This window comes from Canis lupus, chromosome 9 (genome assembly GCF_003254725.2).
Source record: "Canis lupus dingo isolate Sandy chromosome 9, ASM325472v2, whole genome shotgun sequence".
Classification (NCBI taxonomy): domain Eukaryota; kingdom Metazoa; phylum Chordata; class Mammalia; order Carnivora; family Canidae; genus Canis; species Canis lupus.
In genome coordinates this window covers 29,153,400-29,171,834 of record NC_064251.1, presented here as the reverse complement: position 1 = coordinate 29,171,834, position 18,435 = coordinate 29,153,400, and the positions used below count along the sequence as shown (strand labels likewise).

General features: G+C 38.7%; 1 long non-coding RNA gene across 3 annotated transcripts; it reads left to right on the top strand.

The window, feature by feature from the left end:
- Window positions 1-2,939: 2,939 nt before the first annotated feature.
- On the top strand, window positions 2,940-18,019 carry LOC112655505 (uncharacterized). Of its 3 annotated transcripts, XR_003133714.3 has the most exons (6): window positions 2,940-3,146; window positions 7,393-7,491; window positions 9,314-9,460; window positions 10,610-10,788; window positions 11,300-11,441; window positions 17,837-18,019. It is a non-coding gene; the product is annotated as an uncharacterized LOC112655505 (long non-coding RNA). The 3 variants fall into 3 exon arrangements; XR_003133715.3 differs by lacking the exon at window positions 9,314-9,460; XR_007412738.1 differs by lacking the exon at window positions 9,314-9,460 and having other exon boundaries at window positions 10,586-10,788.
- Window positions 18,020-18,435: the final 416 nt, after the last annotated feature.

Below are 18,435 nucleotides of genomic sequence, written 5' to 3'. Positions count from 1 at the left end.
GAATGTGACAAAAGTAATGGTCTGGGACATCTGGGCCCAAGCCTTGAAACCACTGGGAGCTTCCTCTTTCTCTCTCTGGGAAGCCAGGTGCCATGCCTAAAAATCTTGGTTGGGCCAGACTGATGGTTCTCAATCTGGGGGCAAATTTGCCTCAGGACATTTGACTGTCATGATGTGGGGGAGAGGAGGAAGAGCGGCCACGCATCTGGTGGGTAGAGGCCAGGGAGGCTGCTACACATCATATAAAGCACAAAACTGCACCTGGCAGAAAAAAAAAAAAAATTGTTCAGCCCAAAACATCAGTAGTGCAGGAGCTGAGAAATCCTGGCACAGACTACAAATGAAGAGAGCATGAACATGAGAGAGGCCACATGGAGCACACTGGGGCACCGGACTTTGGAGCAGAAGACTTACTGGCCTTTGGCCTACCCAGTCATGGTGCTGGTTGAACACAGTCGAAACAGTGAATCTCCTCAGTGGCTACAACTTAGAGAATCACCCAGCTGAACCCTGACCACATCCTCATCCCACAGAATTGTGGAAAATAGCACATTAAAGCCACCAAGTTTGGGGCTGGTTTTTTACACAGCAGTGGTTGATGGAAACACTATCCTTTCAGCCATTGTGTGGATGTATTCACTCATTTGTTAAAAAAGGTTTACACTAAAATGCAGCTGTCCAACCTCCAGAAGGTGACATATTCACATGCTTAAATTAGTAGCATCATTCAAGTGTATAAATTTCATACTACTGTCCTGAATTTAAGTTCATTCATTCCCATTAAAGTGTTTATTTTCTGTGTGACATCCCAAGCTGTGTCATTACTCCGATGACCTTGTTGATTAAAATGTCTAATTTTTCTCAAATGTGGTATTCCTGACACCTATCTGCCCCATTTTCTATTTAAATAGCTGGTTTTTCAACTCAGGTGCAACCGCTAACATTTAGTTCTTTCAAATTCCATGTTGTATCTGCACTGGTGTTGAGCATAACAAAAGGTATAAATTTGTCAAATTGTAATGTGATACACCTGAAACCAATTTAATGTTGCATGTCAACTATATTCAAATAAAAAACCCTTTTTAAAAAACTAAATAAATTCCACTTTGTTTTATTCATATATCATTCCAAACTGTCAGGTTTCTTTTCTTTTTCCTTTTTTTCCATATGAAAATATTTTTTTGTAACTCCGAGAGACTCCTGTCATTTGCAAATTTGATTAGCTTTCCTTCAACCTGGTGTCAAACTCCCAAAGAGGTCAGCGCTGTAGACAATACTCTGTATCATGCTCTTAAAAAATGCCTGTCTCCTAGACTGACATTTTGGAATATACCATGTGACAGGCACACACACAGTGGAAAATTATGATACACGGAGAATTTTTCAGGCGCAGGTGCAGCCATTTGTAGAAAAGAGTTGTAAGGGTAAAGTTTTAGAAGGTTGCTGTCCTCTTGTGAATTGATCCAAAATAAACAAATGAGCCTAAAGTCATTAATATGAGCATTTCAGGATGATGTTCAGTTGTTAAAACCACAGGTTTCTAGTTTATGATGATTACTTTGGTAATAATGAAAACATCCCATTTAAAGTTGAGTCACATCATCTTCTCAATTAACTCATGTAAATTCTATTGTATTTGCTTGGTCTATGAAGACAAAGGAGAGATTTAAATAGCAAGTGATTCCAACTACTATTCCACTCACTGAGTGCATACCTGACAGCAACTGTGGCAGGGAGGACAAAGATATGTTCCCCTCTATTCTAACACAGGTTGTTAGCCCACCACACAGTGCATTTGTCTGCTATTATGTTGGTAGTGATTTATTGATTCAGTCAGTTAACCAGCATTTTTAAAATGTTTTATGTAAGTAATCCCTACCCCCAAAGTGGGGCTCGAACTCACGACCTCAAGATCAAGAGCCACACAATTCTCCATCTGAGCCAGCCAGTCACCCCCTGAACCAGCATTTTCAAATATCTGCTATCTGCTTATTCAGGGTAATTTAGCTTCAAGGAACTCGGTTTTCTCACATGGAATCCCTTGTTGCACACTAGCTTAAGTGGTCTAGAGAATAAGGAGGATTTATACCCAACCTCTGGGGAGACTGATAAGTAAAGGGTTGTTGTACATTCTTTTGCTGCATTGAACTGAAATCACTCAAAGATATGGTCATGCTGCTCCTGTTGTCAGGCTGCGGGCCTTCACCTCCTCCTGCTCTTTGTCTTTCACTTCAACATCTATAAGTTCTCAAGTATCAATTTAAGCAGGAATATATCAAATACATAAACAAGAATGGGAAATAAAGTTATGGACACACATATACCCACCACTTGCTTTAATACTTTATCATTCTGGCACATTTGCTTCAGATCATATTTTTAAGGAAGTAACAATGAAAGTGGTTGGATTCCTCCCCTCCACCCCTTCCTCCATAGAGGTAAACATGATCTCAAAATTGGTGACTACCCTTTATATCCATGATTTTATATTTTCACTACATATATATCCCCAAACTATACAGAATGTTTTCTTTTTTTAGAGCAAATGCAACATGACACAATTTCAGTATGCCATTTCATTTTTTTTTTTTTTTTGGTCACTCAACATCGTTTTGACATTTATCCTTTGTGCATATTTGTTAATCCATTTTAACTACATGGAATTTCATTGACTAAAAAAATGGAATAGTTTATATATTTATCCTTCTATTGACTCCCTGGGTTGTTGCCAAGCCTTCAATATTATAAACATCTTTGTACATGCCTCCTGGAGCATTTAGAAAGGGCTTCTCCAGAGTACATACTTGTTCCATAATAGGTATGCACAGCTTCCCTTGATACAAGGTGTGCTCTTCCACATGGTTGGACCAATTTACATCAGCAATTTGTGCATCACAATTCCATTTACATCACAATTCCATTAGCAATTGTGATAAGTTATCCTTTACAACATTTCTCCTTTGGTTGGTCTTAGTAGATTTTTAATGTTGCCTTCTGTGGTGAATGTGAAGCATTATCTCCTTGTTTAATTTGCATTTCCCTGCATACCAGTGCTGTTGAGCATCTTCTCATCTACTAATTAGCCATTCAGTTCAGGTCTTCTTCTCTGAATTGCCTGTTCATTTTTAAATTATTTTATTGATTTGGTAAGTGTTCTTTATATAGTCTGGATATGAATTGTATTACTCATTCTTCTTACCTAGAGGCAGAAGAATAGACTCTAGCCAGTCTAAGCAGAAAAGCTATATAATAAAAGGATATTGGGCAGCTAATAGGATCTCTGGAAGGACAGAGGTCAGACTTGGAGTGCCTATGGTTCACCCAAGTCACACTGCAGGATTGCCACAGCAAAGGCCTCACTGCTGCACGGCTAGGCTCAAACATTGTGAGTGTGTCCTTAAATGAACCTCAAGACTGAAGGCTGAAAAATTGCTTGCTGTCCTCTACAGTTGGAACTTTGTTCCTGCTCAGAGTCTTGCCTGGTGCATCTGATCACTAACACCTAAGCTTCCTGCCTTTGCCCCCACCTGGTTTCTGCCTTGGAAAAGCAGCACTCACATAATGGGAAATATGCCAAATGTCAGCAAGGACAAGCAAAACATGCCAGGAGCGGTTAATGTCCATCTCGCTAATCATTTATTGCCGATATATGTGGTAAAATACCTATTTTTTTGTCAGTGGCTCAACTTTTCACTGTTTTATTATTTTTCGGTGTGTAGTAGTTTTATATTTTGATTCAGAGTTATCAATCCTTTCCTTTATGTATGATGCTTCATGTGACATTTATGAAACCTTTCTCCATGTGAATTTTTTTTCCAAAAATTGAAGTGTTGCTGTTCATATTTCTATTGTTATTCTATCTGGAATTGATTTTCATGTCTCATTGGAGAAAGAGACTGGAACTTTTCCCCCAGTATTCAACCCAGTTGTCCTGGTAACATTTACTGAATGTCCCTGATTTTCTCACTAATTTATGCTGTTATCTGTCTCATATACCAATATTCTCTGTTTACATAGATTTCTGTCTGGATGTTCCATTGTGTTCTATTTATCTATGTGGCTATTTTTGCATACTACCACAAGGTTTTAATTACTAGAGCTTTATAATAGGTCATTGTCTTGCAGAATGAATGCCACTTTTTATTATTTTTCTTGTTTTGGTTATCCTTGGTCCTGCCATATAAATTTCCTTAATATATCAACCCATGATGTGATTTTTGTTGCAACTGTTTTAAATGCATGAACTTATAACAATTTTTATTGTGTAAATTACATCTTTTTATTACTAAATTTTCTAATTGGTTTTTGCTTCTGCATCAGAAAGTCATTGATTTTGGCGTATTCAACTTGTATCAGATAAACATGCCAGATCTTTTATTAATTCTGTTCGTCATTAGATTCTTGGGGGGTAATTTCTATAAATGCAATTATTTCTCTTCAGATAAAATATATTTTATGTTTTCCTTTCCACTTTTATAACATTTGTTTATTATGTATTAATGGATTGACTATGACTGTAAGGGTGGTAGAGAGGAGAAGCAGCAACAGTGGGCATCCTTGCCTTGTTCTTTCAAGGGAATGCTCTCAACATTTCATAAGAAAGCACGATGCTTGGAGAAAGTTCCTGGTGGTTATCCTCTATCAGATTAAGCATGTTCGATTCTGTTATTAAGAATAGATGTTGGATTTCATCCAGTGCTTTTTTTCCCTATCTCTTTAGGTAATCATATTTTTCTCCTTTCTCCTATTATTGTGATCAGTTATGTTAACAGATTCTTGCTTTCCTAGAATAATTGTATGTGTATGTTTGTGGACCTCTGTATGTAAGGAGACAATCCAGGTTCTATGGGACCTGAAACGTCCACAATTTGGGGGACCCCCTTTAAGAAAAAAGATCCCAAATTAAATTAAAAATCCAAAATTAAATAATATGACCTAGACTGACCCTGAGATTTAAATTTCATTATTGCCATGGTAAATCCACTTCTATCTGCGTATGAACAACTGGATTCTGTTTGCTCAATACCTATTTAAGACTTTATTGTTAGAAGATGAAATTGGCCTATAATTTGCTTCACTCACATTTTCCTTTGGTTTTAGTATCAAGATCAGACAATCATCATAAGTCAGGTAGCTTTTCATCATTTTTTTCATCTCTACAGCAATTTAAATAAGATTGGAGTTAGCAATTTCTTGAAGTTTTCAGTCTGGAGCTGGTGCTTTCATTAGTCCAATTTTGACAATAGGTCTATACTTCAAAGAGGATGGGGAAAAGGACAGGAGAGCAAGGCAAGAGGGAAGCCCATTGTGTGCCATAACTATGTCTTATTCTCAACTTTGGCTTTAACAAGTAATAAAATTCTTCATTTCTCCTTCTTCCTTAATCCTTTGTCTATCTCAATTGATTCAGAACTCAGAAAAGGAGAATGGGCATATCATTTGTCAGCATCCCTACTCCCAAACTCTAATACTTAAGTTCTTACTAACATGACTCACATTCAGACGCCTGAAATATGGGCATAATCAACTGCATTAACTATGGAAGCTTTTGCATTTCCATAAGTGGCTAGCCAACAAACTGTATACTAAGAACCTAAAAGAGAGTGGCAGGCTCTCTCTCTTCCTCTTCTTCTGTCCCTCCCCACCATGCCTTCTCTCTCTCAAATAAATAAATAAAATATTTCTAAAAAAGAATTATAATATTCATTTGAAATATAAGTAATGAATATTATATTAAAGTAAATATGATCAGTATTCATTACAAAATTAAATTTTTTTCATCAGTTGCCATTTTTATAGTAAGTTGGTATCCACCACATCCAAAGATGTATAGTAGTTATACGAGGCTGAGTCTAGAATTGAATGAATGAGTAATGGAAGAACAAATACTCATTCACATATAAATATTTATTGAGTTTCCATGATGTCCTGAGTAGGAGATATTGGGTAAAACCAAATAAGCGTGGTTTTAACCTGTCCTAGTTTTAACCATTGAGTTTTAACCATTGAGAAAGAGGTCGGATGTATTTTATATAGTCACATGAAAACTACAGAGTAAATGTTTCGAAGGCAGAGCACATGGTAACAGGAGAGAGGAAAGTAGAGAACAGTAGATCTTCTCTGGGAAGGACAAGGTTCTCTGTGAGAAAGGGGCACATCATGAGGTGAGACGTTGGCTAGACATGGCGAAGCAAGTGAAACAGAGACAGGAGCAGTCTGTACAAAGATGCTTAGTCTGGAAGAGAGGAGGCAAGGGTGTATGAGAGTGGTAGAGAAACTTCAGACAAAATGGAGGAAGAAGAAAGAGTCAGATCATTTGGAATCTTTTGGAGATTACTCTGTGGATAGAGATTGCAAGTCATAAACCCAGTGCCCTTCATTTCTGGGATGGATTGCTTTTTTATGAGGTTTGACCCCTGGCAAGTTTTTTTAATAAATGATTTTACATATTCATAGAGTAGGAAAATATTGATCCTTCTTTCAAGCTCTTCTCACATCACACAGCCAGAAAGTATAATAGAAGGCATCTATAACAGCACATTGTCTCGGACACTTTGTCCACCCCTAAAGGCATATCTATTTCATATAAGCCTGCCACAACGTATAACATATCTAATTCTTCCAAGACAATGATGCCCCCCACTGTATGACAAACTGCCTTACCACAGTCCCAATTTGGGTGCATGATACAAGCTGCAGTGTTAAAACGTATCCTATTGAACAAAACGCCAAATAAAGAATCATTAGACAATATATTTATGTCTAACAGCAAATCTCAGTCTTGCAATTATCCAGTTAAATATATAATTGACACAGTAATGATATTTAGCATCTCTAACTAGTGTGGGCATCTTTAGGAGAAAGGCTTTGCTCAGAATGTACCAGAGTGATCCAGAACAAACCTTGCTGAGTTGAAGGCTACAGAGGCTGACAGTAAGAACAAGAACACCAAATTCAGCTGGGGAAGGAAAGTTTGATGGATTTCAAAACAAGAGCTACGTGCTGGGGAAGGAGGAAACAAAACTGATGGGCTGTGACCATTTGATGACCAGAGCAAATTTAGTAAAATAACTTTCATAGGCTATTTGGCCCATTTTATTGCTGCTGCTGTTACTGCTGCTACTGCCACAAAGGACAGGACCAGGGACAAAAGGCAGCATCTTCTGATAAACCCATGTTGCAGCAGCAGAAACAAGGACTTGAATAAAAGTCACTTTAAAAGGCTTAGGGGTAGATAAACCTGAGAAGTCCTCTATTACAAACCTTCTTCTCCACTTTGGCATATGACAAGTGTGGAGTGGATGAAGATAGATGTCATTTTCAGCTATCATCAGAGAATGTTTGAATTTGGAGGGACCATCAAAATGCTTGTTCACATGTCCCGTTTTATAGGTAGAGAAGGACTAACAGGTGAAACGACTTGCTCAAGGCCACAGCAAGTGAGTGGACCAGAATCAGAATCAGAACTCAACTCTGATCCCCAAACCTAATGTGAGTACATTTACGTGCTGCCTTCTGTGGAAAGTTGATACTATATTCCACAGTTCATGAGATGCTACCTTCAATTATCCTAGAAAGAATATTCCCTGGTTTATTATTTCTCCACTTCCATCCCAGATCCAAATGCCCATTACCATCTATCTAGGGTGTCACCCATGACATGAGCCACTTTCTTTTTTCTTTTAAATAATATGATAAACAATGTGATAGAAATACTTGACTATCTCTTATATAAACTGCTCTCTAAACAATTAGTTTTAAGCAAGATTGTGAGGTTATTTGGGATGGATAGGAAAGGAGACTTGGGAAGAACTCATGAAAGGTAGGAGATAGGAAATTTTTCACGTAAGAGTTTCTACTCCCTTATATTACATGACATCATGGATATGAGAATAACATAACCCAATTCTGTGTTAAGTACCCAATATGCCTTCATTTATTCCCTTGGCAGAATGATTTCTGGCAAGCCCTAACCCTTCACTGGTTTGAGTTCACTCTAGTATCAAATGAGGGGTTGTGACAGGTCATTGGTTTGCAGACCTCAGTTCTGTCAATATTTGCTTTGTTAGTAGTGTCACCCATTCTTTTAAACACAAAACAGCTTAAAATGAAGAACCCTGCCATCCCTCAGGTGGCACTGAGGACAACTCTAAGAAACTTCCAGGGATTCTTGTGATAGAACTTTGAAATTCTGGGGGAGATGATTCCCATGAGCCTGTTCAGCTAAAATACTTTAAAGTGATTAATTCCCAGTCTACTAAGGAAAACCAACAATAAAATTCAAGTTGGGGAGAAAATTAAATTGTCATGCCCCCTCTAGGTGTCAGGTGTCCTATTAGCTGCTTTATGCGCATTATCAAATTTAAAGAAAAAGATCACTTCAGAGCCACCTTATGAGGTAAGTACTCTACTGCACTTTTACCAACAAAATAACTGTACTCAGAGAGGTTGGTCTCTTCATTTCAAAGGGATTAGATGACTATGGGGCCATTGGGGTTAGGAAGGTAGCTGAGCCAGAACTGAACCTCGTTCTTGTTGGCTACAAAAGCCCCTGATATTTCCACCATCATAGTCTGAGTTATGAGTTAAGAGGCTAGTCTCAGTATTAGACATGCCCTATTCATTTTAGCTATCCGGTGGTTTCAGCTGCTGCACCAATAGGGCCATAAGATTAAGCAGACCCTCTGATTTCTCTCAATTTAAAATAAGTCTGAAGTGGTTTAGTAAGCTCCTGAGTGATCTTACCTCCTTATGCATATTTGATTCCACTTCATCCCCATTTCTGAATCAGCTGTTTTTCCCAGGCTCACGAAGGACACAGAGATATAACAAATGTCCTGTCAGAATGTTCCCTTTTTGAAGGAGAAGTGAAGGGACATATTTGAGCACCAACAGCCCGCCAGATTTGGAGCTTACATTGATACTATTGCATTTTAGCATCGACAGTGCTGCCATGTAGAAATTCATATGTACAGTTAATGGACAAAAGAAATGGAGGCAGCTGAGGTGGCACAGCTGAGAACAGGTGAATCAGGGACTTCAAATCCAGACCAAACCTGGCTCTAAGCCTAATCCTCTTTTCATTTCTCCATGCTACCTCCCTAATGGTTCCCTGTCTGAGCAAAATCACAATTCAGCTGCTCTTTCATCCTGCTGCTTTAAGGTTTGTATGCTTAACCAGGTTTCAAAATAGTTGCAATACTTGCCTGACTTTTCAAAGAAATGTGTATTTCATCCCAACACCTTTACTCTCATTAGTTCTAAATGCTGTTAAATTAACTGCCAGTTTACTCTGAAATTCTCGTACCACCAGATAATGATCACCAGCGAAGGGTTCAAACCCAGTGACAAAGCAGAAAGATTAATGCGTGGATGTTAATTATGCAGCACGGAGGGTCCCAAATGCTCTTTCATGTCACTGAAAAAGATCATTTCATTTTAAAAGATGAGCCTCTTTCAGGTGAGCACCATATTACTGCCAGAAAGTTATTGCTTGGTGATATGCAGATGACACAACTCTTGGCAACTGAGGTGCTAGCCTAGGTAGAGGCTCTCAATTCCTGATCACGTGGGTGGATTATGGCTAAGCTCGAGTCTAGAGCTGAGACAATCTGCTTAAAGAAGAAGTATCCACAAGGGTGAAGCTTTCCGATCCTACACGTGTTACTCATTGACACACCACTCATTGATAGTTTCCTTCTTTAGGCAAATGTTTAACTGCCTGCTGTCTTCCAAGCACTGTGTAGGGGCACTGGAAACACAAAGATGCCTCAGCCATCTGCTTTCAGAAAGTACACCTGCTAGATGAGGGGACAGACAGACACCTGACCGTAATTCCATTAATATGAATACCCTTAATAAAATTCAAGAGCATGGCAAATGTCCTGATGATGCCACAGCTCATGCAGTTTGAAAAATGGAGGGTATGATAAGTAAATAAATCTTCTTAGAAAATGGAAGGGGTGGAGAAGTTTCCAAGGGGTGGGGATCACTGGGCTGGACTGGGAAAGAAGAGAAATTACTCAGCCTTGCAGGATACATGGGAAGGGATCAAAAGGCAGAGAAAACATCCTATGTAGGAGACTGGAAAAACCTAAAATGACCTACAAATAATAATGGTAATGATCTCAGATGACCAGCAGGTTGATTTGGAGACTGAAAGTGTTGGAAGATAAACCCAAGGAGTAGATAGATACCAGATTATGAGAGTCCTTGAATGCCCTACTGAAGCCTGCAGACATTATTACATAGATGTTTGGAAGCTGGTTTCCTTTCTGATCAAGTGTCCCTGTGATCACCAGTGGGAAGGAAGGAGGCGAAGGTCGCCAGGACTTTGGACAGCTGTTTTCAGCTTACACCAATCACCCAGCTCCTGAGCTAGCATCATATATTAGAAAAAAAGACATGATGTTCTCTCCATTTCAATTTTCATTTGCACTAAAATGGATGGCCTTTTTACACACTATCAATAATGCCTGTGCTGGAGGAGCTTTTAATAGGACAAACATTCATCATTTTAAGGTTACTCTTTCCCCAAAAGCATGAGAGCAATCTGTTGGTAAAATGGAAAAACCTTGTGCACTAGGCTGCCCTGCTGCCTTTTTTCCAGGTGGTGCCCGCTGATAGGAGAGAGCGGCAGTGAGTGGAGACAAAGTCATATGAATTATCATTTTTCTGAGCATCCCTCCCTCCAAAGAAGCTGTGCGGTGTAGCAGAAAGGTTCAGCACAAGAGCAGTTGACCAGGGCTCTAACTCCAGCTCTGCTACTGAATAACTGTGTCATCTTAGGTAAATTACTTCCTCTCCTCAAACCCAAACCTCCTTATCTTTAAAGTAGGACTGAACTAGAATTCTCAGTGTCCTCTCATAATCACGAGGTCCCATGTAATCTCGATATTAGTTTAGAAATGAAAAGCACCACGTTCAAAGTTCCTGGTATGTTATGCACAGCACCACTGCAGCTCACACACCTTACTTGAACAGAACAGCTGCTTTCCAATCATATTATCACTCAGACTGAACACTCTTTCAATTCAAATATACCCAACATTGTTACCATAATGAACTGTGATTCACTCACTTATATTTAATAGAAGAATTGTAGACAGGCTGTCAGTCCAAATCAAAAGACCAAATATATATGGTGCTCAGACATTCTTTACCAATAAGATTTTAAACTCCAATTCCCAGTTAGTCCACTGGGTGGTGACTATGGTGTAGAGAAGGTGCCTTGAGTCAGATCATATAACAGTAGAATAGGTGCATTGGATTCAAATTCAATTCACCTTCTCTCCGTCAGCATTTAGAGACTACATGGGGGTGTGCTAGACTCTGTGGGAAGTCTTGGTAACCACTGGAAAGGAGCAGAAAACAACATTCCTGACATCAGGGACACTAGAGTCTAGTTTGGAGAGGCAAAACAAACACCCACGAGAAAGAGAGTAAGTCCAAAGCATTCTCTAATGATGCCCCAAGAATTCAAGGTAATAAAGGTCAACAAGGGGTGGAGTTGGGGTTGTCCTGGAGTGCTTCAGCTGAAAGAGATCTTCTTTCTCCCCCTACCCCACATTAAAAAAAAAAAAAAAAAGCTTCATAACAAGTGTTCCTTTTCAATGGTCCATCCCATTTCTAGCATTATATGATAGTGATTGGTATCTTCTCCTTTTCATGTAAGGGCTCTGAGAGCAGGAACCATATTGTTTTCATTTTAGTGTCCTCCAAATGCCTAGTGAAGTGCATTGCATGCATCAGACATTAAAAAATGGATATTAAATTTGTGGTTAAATCAACAAAGAACATGAATTGAGCATTGGAGGATACAGAAGCAGGAGTCACAGTAATAGTAAGGAGGATGGAGAGACTGAAGCCAGGAACCCATTTTGTGGCATGCCGGGAATCAAGTTTGCGTAGGAAGAAGAGGGCTAGCTGAGGAGGGGTTGACAGATGAACATTCAAGCTGAGGGCTTGGCTTTTGAGCTGGCAAAGCTAATAAAGGCTCTTGAGAAGAGAAAAGGTATATGATAAAATGTGTGCATTAGGCAGATCTATATGGCAATCTTGCACATGATGGCTGAGGCAAGAAAATCAACCAGGAGTCTATTAGCATAGTACAGATGTAGAAATACTGCCTTTAATATATAGCTTTTGATCTTTAATTTATTAAGACTTATCCTTATTTTCTCTCTTCCTGGCTACTTCTCTAACCTCATGCTTCCTTATCCACCCCCTCTCTCCTTTCTACTAATTCCTAGTCATTGGATAAATCTCATTGTGAACCTTTCCTTAGGGAGATTATCCCAGGTCTTTCAGCGAGGCTGCACATCATGTACTTTTATCCTCTTAAAGATTTTATATTTGTGTTTGAGAGAGATATTGAGTAAGAGAGAGAGCATGAGCAAGGGGAGGGAGAGGGTGAAGCAGACTCCCCACTGAGCAGGGAGCCCAAAGTGGGACTCAATCCCAGGACCCTGGAGTCATGACCTGAGCCAAAGGCAGACACTTAGCCTATGGAGCCATCCAGGTACCGTCAACATACCTTTCTTTATAACAGCATACTTCCCCCCCATTAATATCAATTATTTTAAATTAATATTATATAATCTAAATGACATAAACAGATAGTTATTTCTAAATAATAGGCTTATACTTCTCTCTTATCTCTTGACTTCCTAGGAGGGGAAATGAAGATTTAGCTCTCTTACACTGCTATTTTTTATTTTTTTGGTGCCCCCTCATCCTCTCAATAGGGTTATAGTATGCATTTTGGTTTGGAAATATGCAGTATTTGTATTCCTAAGGCTAGACAAAAACTATTCACAGCTGAGCATTATTGGGCACCATGATTACACTTCCTTTTTTTAAAAAAAATAATAGTCTCATTTTTTTCATTAAAAAATTTCTTTGTGCCTATTTACAACTCTTTCCACCTTTCGATAACCTTTCATTATAATTTTCCATCAACTCAATCCTACTAGAGGCTCTATCAGATCTGAGTTTTATTTTTCTCAAAGTCATTTCTCAGATAGACTTCTGGTCTTCTTCCATCCAGGCTGGTTTCTCTCCAGGCCTGGAGAGTAGATGCAGGACACAGCTGTTACCCCAGCTTTCCCTTCTGCTCTTGATTCTGAATTCCCTTAGCCTTTCTCTTAGATTTTATTCTGTTTCCTAGAACTTGGTTTTGATTTTTATTATGTTCTTTTGTTATTTTCTCTTCCAGGATTTATTTTCTTGTGTTCACAGAGTACTTTCTCTAGTTCATGTCTCAGGTTAAAAAGATGATAGCATAGCAGAGGGGATGAGGATAGCAGCCCTTGGATCTTGAGTCACGTTCTCCAGATGGACTGCTCACCCTCCATGCCTAGGTCCCAGCTGTCATCTGGTGTTCTCCCTGCACCAACATCCTAGAGGAGCTATTTGCATACTCCTATGTCTCCCTTCTTCTCGCCTTCTTGGTTTACTCATTGTAGTGGAAGTAATCCTCCAGAAGTTTCCAGAGAAAGAGTTCATGGGAGATTATTTCCTAAGATATTAAAAATGCCATTATTCTACCAATACATGTAATTGGTATTTTGGCTAAATAGGATTTTAAATGTGAAATAATCATCTTTTTTCAAAATTTTGAGAACATAGCTCCATTATCTTCATGTTTCCAGCTTTAAGAAAGCTGAAGCCATTTGGAATTCCATTTTATGTTGTTGCTTTTCCCTCTTTCTTTCTGAAAGCTCATTTGTCCTCTGTACTCTGAAATTATAGAATATTTGCCTTGGTCTGGGGGTATTTTGATCCTTAATTCTGGGCCTTCAGTGATGCCTTTCATTTTGAAAATTCAGGTCCTTCAGCTCTATAGACTTACTATAGATAGATAGATAGATAGATAGATAGATAGATAGATAGATAGATAGACTCTATTCCAAATTCTCAGTTTTCCCCTCCAGAGTGCCTATAATTCAAATGTCCTGAAATTGATTCTCTTTTTTTTTATTTCTTTCATATTACTCCCTAGCTCTTTTTGCTTTACTTTCTGAGAGATATCTCCAACTTTGTCTTTCAAATCTTCCAGGTAGCTTTTCAATTTTGCAATATATTTTCAATTCCCTAAGTCTTTTTTATTGTTCTCTCTGAACACATCTTTATATATGCATAAATATATTTACACACATAGTTTCTAAATCATGATACATATAATCTGTGTGTGTACATATATATGTATACTATGTACATTAGAACCATATATATATATATATATATATATATATATATGGTTTCTAATTCCCCCAATTTGTTTTTTGACACCCCCCCCCTTTTTTTCTTTTTGTCTCCTCTGTTGGAGGCTTTCTTCAGTTGTCTCAGGTATCAATGGATTGTGATCTGCACACAGTTAATAGCAGGCAACTAAAAATCTGATCATGATCTCTGAGGGTGTATGTCATTTGAGTTTCACTTTAGGATGATCCAGGTGGGCTTTGTTGGGGAGCCCTTGATGTTGATGTACTAGACTGCTACATCAGTGACCTCTGATGAATGATGCCTCTTGGAATTCATGAATGTCCACAAGGACGCAGGGCTGGGTTTATGACTGATTTCATCAATAGAATATGGCAGAAATGAGACTGTACCATTTCTTAGCCCTTTCTAGGCTTCCCTCTTAAACTGCTCCCTCTTGAAACACTACTTGGAAACTCCATGATGGGAGGCAGCCCAGGCAGCCACATGGAGAGACCCACAGGGGGTCAGGAGGGAACAAATGCCTCTCACTGACAGCTCCAATTGAGCTCCCAGTTGAGGTTTCATAGGACTCCATCCATCCTTGAACCTCAGCCAATGCCAGAAGCTGAAGAACTGCTCACTCGATCCACAGAATTTTGGGAAATGATAAGCTGTTACTTTAAGCCACCAAGTTTTCCAGTGGTTTGTTATGCAGCATTGGATAATGTAAACAGTATGCTTAACTCTTTTTAAATTTGGACCTGTCAGATTTCCAGGAAGGGGTCTTTCAATCCCCTATCTGGACATCAACATTTGTCAGCCTGTATTTTGAGACCTAACTGGAAAAATGCCAGAGGGTTTTAGAATTCAGTATGCGCATGGTCAGCTACCGCCCCCACACCCCACCCCCTGTATTTCAGATGGTACTCTGGTAACTATGCCCCTTGATCCTGATAAGAATAAATCTCACCAAAAAATAAATACCCATTCTTCTGCCAGGGAGGAGGATGGGCAGTCACTCACTATCATGAGATGAGAAGAAGACCTAGATTTCTCATTTTCAAAAATATTTTATTCAAGAAAATATATTTTAGCTCCCCCACATTCATTTCCCCTAATTCTAAAAGTTCCTGGAACTGCCAGAGCCTAAGCCTTTTAGAGGTTTTGCAGTATTAATTGAGTTGCTTTCCAAGTATATTGCTGGCTATGGATTTGTCTTTCTTTGGTGTAGTAAGCCCATTATAACTGGTTCATCTGCTTTTCAGGTTCCAAAACCCATCAATGTTACTTTGCTTCTGTTTTCCCTGTACTTTTAGATTTAAATCCTAGGAAAGATAAATGTTTCCAGTAGTTTTAATGGTATTTTTGGAGAAGTAGAAATTATAAATTAGATGTATGTGTTCAATCTGTCATCCTAACAAACAATTCCTGATGATTATTATTATAGCTGTTTGTTTTTTACTTTTATTTTGAAATAATTATAGATGCTTTGGAAATTGAAAAAAAAAAGTACAGGGAGGTCTCATGTGTCCTTTACCCAGTTATCCTCAATGGTAACACCCTGCATAGCTAGTAAAATATCAAAACCAGGAATTTGACATGGGGACAGCCCACAGAGACTATTTAGTTTCACTCCTACATACTCTTTGTGTGGGGGTGGGGGTGTATGATTCTATGCAATTTTATCCTGTATGATGCAGAACAGTTCTAGTACCACAAGACTCCCTGTGCCACCCCTTTAGAGGCCACCCCACCCACCCCCAACCCTAACCCCTGGCAATCACTAATGTGTTCTCCATTTCTATCATTTCATTACTTTAAAAATGCCATCTAACCAAAATCATGCTGTATGTAGCCATTTTCTGAGACTGATGTTTTTTACTCAGCATGATTCCCTTGAGATCCTATTGTGTTTTAAAAGTCTGTAATCCTCACTAAGCTATAGGCTCCATGAAAAAGGAACTGTGTCTGGGTCATACATAGTAGGAGCAAAATCAAGATTGTTCTAAGTGACTGAGTAAAGCTCTGGTTCCTAATCCTCTTTATTAAGGATAATTTTGGCTCAAAGTACTAGAAAAATAATAACTTAAAAAGGCTTAAACAACACAGGGATGTTTTATCTTGCATATCAAGGGGTCTAGAGGCAGAGTATTTCTAGCTGACCCCCACATTATTAAGTACTGGGGCTCTTCCTGAGCTCCTTGCCCTAATGGTCCCAGGATGCTCACCACATTTCTAGACATTACAATGCAGATACTACAATATTCTTGTAGATGTTATAGGAATATCAGCGACAAAATGGAAGTATTACTGCAACAGAATAGCAAAAAGATCATTTTCACCTCTGACTACTCTGATTATAGTCTAGAAGTTTTGAAAATATATCCATACCCCTCCATGTTCATAGCAATATTATTTACAATAGCCAAGAGATGGAAATAACCTAAGTGTCAATCAATAGTTAAATGGATAAAGATGTGTGTATTTTAGCCATAAAAAAATGAGACTATCCTTCCATTTGGAACAACATGGATGGATCTTAAGGGCATCATGTTAAATGAAGTAAGTCCGAGAAAGACAAATACCACATGATCCCACTCATATGTGAAATTAAAAAAAAAAATCATAGAAAAAGAGATTAGACTTGTGGTGACCACAGGTGTGTAGGTGTGTGTGTGAGTGGGACAAGGAATTGGAGAAAGGGGGGAATCCCTGGGTGGCTCAGCGGTTTAGTGCCTGCCTTCAGCCGACGGTGTCATCCTGGAGACCTGGGATCGAGTCCTGCATCGGGCTCCCTGCATGGAGCCTGCTTCTCCCTCTGCCTGTGTCTCTGCTTCTCTCTCTCTCTCTCTCTTTCATGGATAAATAAATAAAATCTTTAAAAAAAAAAAGAAGAAAAAAAGGAATTGGAGAAAAGTGGTTAAAAATGTGCAAATTTCCAGTTACAAGATAAATAAGTACTAGGAAGGTTCAGGATGTAATGTACAACATGATGCCTTTAGCTAACACTGCTGTATATACACAGGAAAATTGAGAGAATAAATCCTAAGGGTTCTCATCACTGGGAAACGTGGGGCTTTTGTTTTTTGTTTTTATTTTTGCTTTTGTTTTCTTAAAAGGCAGAAAAGGATTGTGGGCAGGTGCCGAGGCCTGGGATCAAACCAGTTACCTTCAGATCTTCAGGCTAACGCTCCCAACTGAGCTATCTCAGCTAACCTTCTTTTTTTGGGGGGGGGGGGGGCTTTTTTGGCTTTTTTGCTTTCTCTTTTCATGTGTCTGTACTCAATGGATGCTAATTAAATTTTGTGATGATCATTTCACAACATATATAAGTCAAACTATTATGCTGTACACCTTAAACATGTCAATTATATCTCAATAATACTGAAAAAAATCTAGAAGTTTCAATAGAGCTCTTAACGCCTATAAACTCAAGATCTGCATTGTTTTGAAATTTAAATTGTTATAAAAGATAAATTCAAAACTGTGAGATGGCTTATATGAATGATGCAGGAGGGAAAAGCGAAGGCTTTTCATCTTCCTAAGGAAATATTACCCTCAGTTTCTCCCTGAACTTTTCAGGACAACTTCCCATTATCCATTTGTTGATTACATTCACTCTTCTCTTCAGATGGCACTGCTCTATCCAAAAGGACTAACAAGATATTCATGAAATGCTGCTAATGGAGGTTCCACAGAAGCATACCAACCAGCGTCAGCCATCCCAGAGGTGGCTGAGACAGTGGGTGGTTTTGCATTTTTACTTCTTAGATCCGATTTTCTCCATTATGAAAAGAACAATCATTAAAGGAGTCTGCTCTGTCCATAATGTTCTTCCTAGACCCTTCATTTCAGTCCAGTTTCATTAATTTGGTGCTTAAATTTATTGCTCTGGAGTCTAATGGGTATTACTCCTGTCAGCATTAAATTTAATTTACTGCAACGGGGCAGAGGGGTGGCTGAAACCAGATTTTAATTCCCAAGCCATTAAAACATGTTGCCCTTGATAAACAAGATCTTTATTATAGACCAGTACAATGTGTGTGCCTACAGGGCTACAACTCTGCAGAATGTGTTTTTGGGATAGCTTTCTTTTTTAAAAATGAGGTTTAGTCTCTTTCTTCTGCATATATGAATGTTCTAGAAATGTTGAGTTGTTGAAGCATTTTGTTCTACGATTTTTTTTCAAATGATGAAATTGGAAATCTAAGCCCAGCGGACTATAGAATT